Below are 9,751 nucleotides of genomic sequence, written 5' to 3' on the forward strand. Positions count from 1 at the left end.
ACAAGTTGTATGCAAATCTCAAGAAGTGTATATTCGCAGCAAGCGAAATACCACTTCTTGGCTGCAACACGGTGTACGCCTGGATGCGGAAAAGATCAAGGCGATCACCGATTGGCCTGTGCCAGTCGATGAAAAGTACTTAGAAAGTCCCTCGGTTTAGCAGCGTACCTGCTTAAGTACTCACGCAAATTATACCGAAATGACAGTACATCTTTCTTCTTTGTTGAAGAAGAATGTAAAGTGGTCATGGAACGCTGATTGTCAGCGTTCATTCGAGGGTATCACGAAAAGCTTGATGCAGTCGCCAATCCTGGCGATTGCTGATCAAGACCGGCCTTTTTATGTAGTCTGTGACACCAGCGATTTTGCAATCGGCTGTGCGTTAATGCAATATGACACAGACGGCGCAGAGCACGTCGCCTGTTATCAATCGCGTCAGCTTTAATCCGCTGAACGCAACTACCAAGTGCATGACAAGGAACACCTTGCCATGAAATATGCACTGGCTATGCTCAGGGTCTATCTCTTGGGAGATAGACTGTTCATTGTATACACGAACCAAGTGTCTTTACGCACGGTCGTAAACAGTCCACACCTCTCGCAAAGAATGGTGACATGGTTGTCTTTCTTCGCGGAGTATAACTTCTCCGCGGAGTATAAACCAGGACGACTTAACGTCGTCGCTGATGCCCTTTCGCGCCGGCCCGATTTGAGCCGGCTGCGCAAATTAATAGTGAGCATAAGGCCACTGTTGCAACAATAAGTGTTCCATCGTCAACATTACTCGACGACGTTAGAAGAGCTTATCAAGAAGATAAGGCTCTCAAAGCGTTGATGGACTACCTTAGAAATCCATCCAAACAATCTTTAAAAGGATTGTCGAAATTGTGTCGATCCTCAACAGATCGATACACAACACGCAATGGTTTATTGTATTATACAGCCATTGCTGGCGACACCTCGTGTCGTCATCCCTACCCATAATGATTTGCGATTACGCATCATGTATGAGTACCACGATGCACCAATAAGTGGTCATCGTGGACGTGAGAAGACTTATCTCACGATAAGTCGCGACTTGTACTGGCCACGCCAATATGAATTCGTCCGCAAGTACATACGTGCTTGCGAAAATTGTCAACGGGTAAAGCCCATTGCTTAATTCCGTGCTCCTTTGCAAGCTCTGTCTGTTCCGGCAGAGTGTTGGCAGTCCGTATCTATGGACTCCGTCTTCGGATTCCCCGAAGACACCCACAAGAAATATGGTATACTTGTTTTTGTTGAGCGTTTTACACCTTGCTGTCGTCCCGGATGCGATCAGCGCCAAAGGCTGTGCTCGTGTCTTTATTGACACGATATTTCGACTCCATGGGTTACCTTGTGAACTGGTCTCCGATCGAGACCCTAGATTTACGGCAGATTTTTGGCAAACAGTGTTCTTATCACTTGGAACACATTTAAACATGTCAACTTCTGATCATCCTGAATGGTTAGACGGAGCGTGCAAAATCGCATTCTCGAAGAGATACTTCGCGGATGCGTCCACTCTTTTGAGATTTGGAGCGATTTTTTGCCGATGGTAGAATTTGCCAACAGCAATTCAGTGCATGCTTCCACAAAGCATACACCGTTTTTTTCGTGAATGGCTTACGCCACCTTCGTAGACCCTCCTTGTTTAAGAGTGACTCTTATTCAATGGGGGACGGACTCGCTCGAGCAAAGCTCTTGCTCATCACGCATTAGCACTAAGGTCAATGCGAGGGATACCAATGTTGATTTAATAACATTGAAGAGGACAAACTCAGTAATAATAATAATGCTATTACTGACTTTGATAACGATGCTGAAAGACTCAGCATCAAAAACAATATTATTAATGAGAACAAGAATACTCTCAATAATGAAGAGATTGATATCTCCGCAGTGCAAGCCGGTCGCACTGAAAACAAAAAAAAGAGTCAGCAGGTGATTTCCTGTTGGCTAGAGAAGCAGTGGTCCGTCGCGTACAGGATTCCATCGCTGACGCGGTGGACCGACAGAAACGGAACTCTGACAAAAATGGAAGAGCAAGCATATTTTTATTTAAAATGGATGACCTAGCCCTACTTTCCACGGCAAATTTACCAAAGCACGTAGTGACGAATGTAGGCAGTAATAAATTACTGCCCAGGTATATCGGCCCATTTCGTCTACTACATCGCCAAGGCAATGCATTCACGATCGAGCTGCCTCGTAGTATGCGTACGCATCCTACATTTTATGCTAGGCGTCTCCGCGCGTACCATCAGTACGAGGCTTCTTCCGATTCCGGATTACACCGGAACGGTCAAGGGCATCAGCCAAAGCCTAATGGTTCCAAGCCAAAGACGTATTGTCTCGGAACAGGGTCTAATTCTCTTAAACCAGACGATCCACTCATCCTCCAAGGAAGAGATCTTCTGACGAGCTGTCACCTGTTATTTTGAAGAAACTGATGTGTCCTTTTGTTCGCCAGTTGATCAGTCGCAGCCTGCGCACAATTTATCAACTGGTCACGAGAAACATTATCAACCGTCACCGCTAACTCGCGGCAACGGAATCGCTCTCGATCAAGGTCCTCCTTCAAATAATAAAGGGTGTGATCCAGATCCCAATGTTGATTCGGGTCCGTCATACGAGGCGAACCCGATTTTATCCCCCCCTCCACATCCATTGACGGATTCGAGAGGTGAGAAGCGTTTCCTTGTTGAAAGCTTCTCGAGCCACCGTGAGGTAAAGGGGATTCGAACGAGTTATCTCGCTCGCTGGCGAGAGTATCCACCCTCGCATGTTAGTTGGGAACCTTGTCCCCAACTGTTGATGGACGTTTCGGGTCTCGTTCGACTGTACGACGAGACGCATCCTCCTCGACAGAAGGGCCATCAGAGACGAGCGCATCCCGCGCGCGTAAAGGATTTGAGATTCTCAAGCCCAAGGCGCATCTCACAAGAGATGAGCGTCCTTCAATGAGGATCTTTATGTGAGTATGCATCCTTAGGGGCATGACCTGCACCCTTAAAACAGCACGGGCATGAGTCTTCAAGGAATCCCTTCCTCTCTAGACAAACAGTGCAACTTATAGCGTGCACCGACTACGGTCCGTTTCTTGAGCCGTTAATGGAAAGCATTTAGCTTGTCAAGCCAGAACTAACGGACTGTGTTTTGCACATTCTGTACAGAGGCTGTCCAAGCTTGAAACAAAGGTTTGACATCCTTTGCCCGCTAAGAAGAGTACCACCGATGCCGAAAAGCATCGATGAAGAATTCCGTTTCATATATATTTTCACCAGGCTTGTGAAGCCTGGATGAGTCGAATAGCGGAACATGATATCGATAGTTGGTCATACCAGACCAACGAATTAGGTTATTCTTAGAGGGCAACCATGGCCTCTTTTTAGGAGCGAACTGCAACGTATTGCGGTCCTCTCCTGTTGGCATGTTAACGTTAACGTTAACCTGCTGAAAAAAGGATACCTACAATCACTCATTTCCTGGTGATGCAGACTAGCACCACCAGCAGCACTCTTCCCTTCACGCCCACTTAGCTTTTGGTGACGCATACTAACGTCACCAGAGGATAATCGCCCACGGAATCATCATCAGATGACTCCCCACCAAAGAGGTACGACGAATCGAACATCCTCGTCATCCCCTCTCGGGTTGTCACGTTAGAGCTCCAAGGTTTAACGGACTCGGCCCCGGGTGATCCGGCGGCCTTTACAGTAGCCACGAGTCGGGTGATGCCGGTGACTTGGACCAGTACCTACAATTGGTGTAGCAGGTGACGTGTCACCGTCACCTGCAATGTCATCAACAGATGACATGTTCCAGTCACCTCCAATGGGAGTAGGAGGTGACGTATTTCCCGCAGTAGACGCATTAGTGTCTACTGAAACATTTGCATTACCAACAGCTGCACTGATCCGTGAGGCTGCCAGTTTTGCGGCCTCACGGGCTACGCGCACAGACTTATTTGTCGCCATGTTGATTTTGTTAAGATCAATTATGAAAATAAAATCGGTATTTTGATCAAAACCATTAATGCAAAAATTACAGGGAAAGACATAATATTATTTCCTGTTACCTACATCAGTCACTATTGTGACTGTTGGTTAGGGGGGGTGACATAGCGGGGTGTCTTGTTTTACATAAGTATTATTTCCTATTAGAGGATTACTAAATATCATTTCGTATGAGAGGAAATAAATAAAGAAGTACAAAATTATTATTTTAATTAATTTTGACTTAAATATTTTCAATATTACCAAAGTTGGTAATATTGATGCAATAAGACATAAGCTCTATTGATTGGTTAATTAAAATCTAAATCAACCCCGCTAATCGTTAAAAGACATGATTGTGAGGTGCACAAGGAGGCGCCATATTTAGTCAGTAGTAGATAGAAGATCGTTACGTAGGAAACTAATTCTAGTAACACAGTTTTACTTTTTCGAATTCTAAGCCATTGAATTGCTTTTAGTAGCTAAAGCCCCTAACTTATTTCGAACCTTCCTCGGCATCCTTGTGTACGTGAAGTTTCAAGGCACCTCACCTACACTGAAATCAGTATAAGGTGAACTAGTACTGATCAGTACTACAACAACTTTTATTACGATGGCTTAAACGCCATGGTCATTATCAGCACAGAAATAATTGCGGGTGACGGCACGGGAGACGGTGCTGGGGATGAGGATCATCCTCATCATCGGAACCAAACATGTTATAGCGAACGCTATTAGCACGTCTATCCGATTGAGCCCCCTAATTCGAAAACTCATAGTCAGCCGCCTGACGACGATCAGGCGACTGTTCTGCTCTCCCCGAGTCTGCCATCTCGTCCGACTCGCATTCATGGTCGACCTCCAAAGAGGGATCACACTCACGTGGCGACTCACCACGTGCACCCGCAACAGCTAGTGTTACGGGAGAAGATGATACTACGGCAGACGAAACGTCGGCCGTAAGAGACAATAATGCGTCGCCCGCGGCTGCATTTACCACAGCCGAATATTCCGCACTATTCGCAAACCGCATGAACTTGTTAACCATGCGAAAAATGATGGTTTTGACCAATTAACATCGTTTTCAATTTTGTGGTCTCATAGGGACCACTCTGTTCAATGACATTCAGAGTGATTGTCGTTTGAGGGGGGTGATGTAACAGGGTGTATCGTTACATGAAATTAACACTTAAAGATTGTTAATTAATATATTATCGAAAAGGTAGATACAATTTCGAGAATGTTACTTTACGTAGTAAAGTTCGGAAAGCTTATCCATTGGTAGATAGGCCTTTATATCTATTGCTCTGCGGCCCACTCAGCGCTGAACGCGCGCAAAGAGAGAGACAGATAAGACTTTATACATGTTTTGTTTTAGTATATAATTAAGTTAGTATTAAATAGATAGAAACAAAAGAACTTAACTATATTAAATACAGATTAATTTCAACCCTCTTTAAAGCAAGGTTTTTAAAGAGAGTCTTCCTCTGAACGTACTAGTGTACGTGAAGTGACGTGAGGCACCACTCGCACTGAAGCAGTACGAAGTGGACTTGTGCTGAAGCAGTACAAGTCGGCAGTGCCCCGTTACACAATATGTGAATTTGAACGATGGACGCAGATCGTATTATTGATCAGCGGCAATGTGATATGTCTGGTGAGTCTACGATGGTTGACCATGAACTTTAAGACTAAAGTCCGTCCAGCTAGAGGAGATCGTGGGCGACCAAAAGTGTTTCTAAGTGTGTCGGGAGCACTTGCGCGAAGGATGCGTGCCATTCATCATACTTGTATTTGCAATTAGCTAGAGATGCAAGTTTGACTGATTTTTATCATTTACCTTAACATATCGTAAGCAAGAGATCGCTTTTACAAGCCATGTTGCGCTTTATGTAATTATAAAAGCGAAAGTCCCTCTATTCTTCAGCTATTCGCAGCTGTGTGGATGAATTTTGGCTTCTTCTGAAGGCGGGCACTCGTAATGTGGCCACGCTCTACTTAGACACACACCCTAGCACAGCGAGGAAGCGGTTAGACCGTCTTCTCTTGCGTGCAGTGAGGTAGTTGTGGTGGGCGCCTTAGCGACCTCATCCAACACACTACGTACTCTAATTAAGTGTCGACATGGGAGCGGTAATCCGGCTCCTCGTGCGCACTTACTAGGTAGGAAGTAGTTATCAGACTAATTTATATTTAATCGCATTAGTTATAAATACCTTTTATTACCAATCGAAATGTCATCTCTATAGATAACACTCGATGGCAATAACCAGCGTGCGAGACGCATGAGCTGTGCAGCGACCGCTGAGGGTTCGGGAAATGCAGGAGTGCAGTAGGGGCGGGATGCCCTACTGACGCGGACTCTAAAGCTACCCTCAGAGTTGTCGAACAAATGGGTAGCATAGTCCCTGAGGTCTCGAAATTTCGGACCTCAACCCTGCTGGTCTACAGCGCTCAAGTACGAGGCTATGATCAAGTAAGGACCCTCATAGTGGATTCGGGTCCATCACAAAAATTTGTAAGACTCGCGGCTTTAAGAAAAAGACCGGCAGTGTTTCTGTCGCTTTGCCAGGATGGCAAGCGAGAAGAGGCGACCGTTTGATTAGCGAACGGCGTGCTAGTAAGGTCTGAGGGAGTTCAAGTTGAACTCGCCTTCCACTTTAATGACGTCTCTTGTAAAGAAACGTTTACAGTGCTAGGTACGGAGAGTCCGTATGACCTCATCCTTGGCATGCCATGGTTGGCAAAACAGCAACTATGGATAGACTGGCGTACACGCATAGTTGCGAACTCTAGGCAAGACACCGGTGTGCTCCTGCGAAAGGCATATGCAACTGATGTCGTGTCGAACATAGTTGAGGGTGCGTTGACGAGATGTCAAACGTCACCGATTCCTACCCAGCTCGTGGACTGGAGTAGTGAAAAGGCAATGACAAATAGTCATGTGTCCCATTGTCCTGCTCAGAGACGAGATCCTGTGGCAGTAGATGGCGATCTGATAGTAAGTCAAGTGTTGCATGAACCGGCACAGTGCTTAGAGCCTGGTGCAGTTGGAAGGGGTGCGTTAGCCAGGATAGCAACGGCACCCGCTTCCTAATCAAAGGTCGTGGTGACTCGAAGACGAGTACTTGACAGATAAGGACGGTCAAAGGCACGTCTAAGCAAGTGACCTTAAACCAATTCCGATTAAAGAGGACGGGTCTAACGAGGTGTTCGAGACCGTCAAAGACGAAATTGCGAAGGCATGCTCAGTCGAGGTGCTCCGACAAGACTTTAAATCTGCCGAGGAGATAGTAACACTCCCAAATATGTCGTCGGATCCGTTCCTTGCCAAATCAAACGAAGGAAAGATCCACGAAATAGTCACACTAGTTCCAGAAGAGAACATGTTGGACTGTTGCTCGTCGTCCACAATGGACGAAAGCGTCTTAGAAGCGGATAAAGAAACGGTTCGCTGCTCAAGGTTGGGATGCCTTGACACGAGGCCCACTTTTGGCGTATCGTGGCACTCATACATGATGCGTAAGGCAAAATATTTTTATGTGGGGGTTACTGTGTCGCCAGCAATGGCTGCGTTATTCAGTAAGCTATTGCGTGTTTCTGTGTATCGATGATTTGGATCGATACAATCTCAACAATTCTCTAAAAAATTGCTGTGATGGATTTTTGAAGTAATCTATTAAACCTTTAAGAGCCCTCTTTGGGTAGGGAGTCCTCTTGCTGGGCGTCTTCGCCCCAGCATAGATCCTGGCATAGCAGCAAGCCATCATATGGCCGCGCTTGTCGCATTTATAGCAGACAACGTCTGCATTGCCCAACTCCATGGGAGTGGCATCTGACCTCTCGGTCGACGGCTTCTACCAAGCTGTCGCCGAGGCGCTGTTGTAGAAATGCTCCTCAACTAAGGCAATATGGATTGCCTCTTCCATCGTTCGACGGCACCTTTCTGAAAAGGGCCTGTTGCGATGGGCCGTGCCGTTGTCCGTTCATAAACGTGGGTACCTTTCTGGGCTCCGGAATACGGTAATGATGCCGACAGCAAGCGCATCTCCTCCACATAATCTTGCAGAGATCGCTTCCCCTGTCGCGCCCCAAAGAACCGCGCCTGAAGCGACACCTCGTTGTTCGGCTGCTGGTACATGGCGCGAAGCTTTTCCTTGAAGATCGCTCATGTAGGAGGAATGCCTTTCTGTCCGCCATAAGCGCCGAGTAAGCCCACTCTGTGGCCTTACCGCGCACTATCCGGCTGTCGTCCTCAATGAGCTGCATGACACCGCATTGCTCCACGGCTAACAGCCAGTGGACAATCGTGTGAGCTGCAGTTCCATCGAACTTTGGCGGGTCGATCTGAATGGGCCTCGGCTGATGCGGCCGGGCAGAGAGCATCTCAACAGTCCTGATGAGAGCCTCGCTCCGAGCCTGCTGATGCCTCAGCTCATCCTGAGTCTGAGTGACGGACTCCGCCGCAGCATGGCTCTGTGCCTCGGACATGGCTCTCCGCTGTCCGAGAAAAAATGCCTCAAACTGCTCCAACTGAGCAACATGTTGCTCAGGAGGACTACCCAGGAGCCTGACAAGGGCTTGTTTACCAAGTCCCTGCGCCAAGTGCTCTGCCACCCCTCGATGATGTTTAAAGAGGTGGGGGAAATGAGCCCAATCAATATTGAGGCTCATCCGCACGTACACACGCAGAGATGCGGGTTGTGGGAAGGATTTCGAGTGCTTTCAAGTGTAAGCGGGCACGTCGTAATTCGGCCACACTCTACTTAGACACACACCATAGCACAGCGAGGAAGCGGTTAGACCGTCTTCTTTTGCGTGCAGTGAGGTAGTTGTGGTGGGCGCCTCGATGACCGGCTCCTCGTGCGCACTTACCAAGTAGGAAGTGGTTTTCAGATTAATTTAAATTTTATCGCATTAAAAATAAATACCTATTTTTACCAATCATAAATGTCATCTCTGCAGATAACTCTAATATGTATTGCGAGCGTATCTTTCTTGATACCTCGCGTAACGGATGACGCTAGACGTCATCCCTCCTAATGTGAATGCGCCCATCTGCATCACATTCACAAGGGTTGGCCACAAATGTGAACCACACCCGAGTGCTGGGTCTAATTACTTTATATAAGTAATTGACCATCCCCTTAAGAACACCAAGTGTACTTAATGTGGACTGTATAACATTAGGGCAACTTGAGCCCGTTACCCCCCCCCCCTTAAGAACGAATTTACATTATTTAAATTCGTCAAAGAGGAAGGAGGAACTGCGAGCTGCTTAACGCGCCGCTACTAGTTCTATTCACTCTAGCGACCTGTGTTTTTATACACGGCGCCAAAGATGCCACCTAAAAGGGGCCACGTTGTGGGTCGTCTGCGAAGACGCCCCCTCAACCTCGCACTCGACTCACAGTCGGCGTCACCATCGGTCTTCTTAGACGGATGGGGTATGTGACCTCATTGGGTTTACATACCTTTTCAGACGACCCACGTAAAATACGGGGTACGTCTTCATATACGGGGGAAGGGTCAGCCTTTAATTTAGGTCTCCAACCTCTTCTACCACCGTAAAGGGCCCAATGAAACGCGACAACAACTTCGTAGTACCACCAGGTAGTACGGATATTGCACTTTTAGGTAGGGTAGCAGTACTTAATAGTACTTTTTCACCCATTATAAAGGGTTCATTATTTTTGCGACCATTTCGGTCCGCATATTATTTGTGCTTGTCG

The sequence above is a fragment of the Bremia lactucae genome, linkage group LG4 (genome assembly GCF_004359215.1).
Source record: "Bremia lactucae strain SF5 linkage group LG4, whole genome shotgun sequence".
NCBI lineage: Eukaryota > Oomycota > Peronosporomycetes > Peronosporales > Peronosporaceae > Bremia > Bremia lactucae.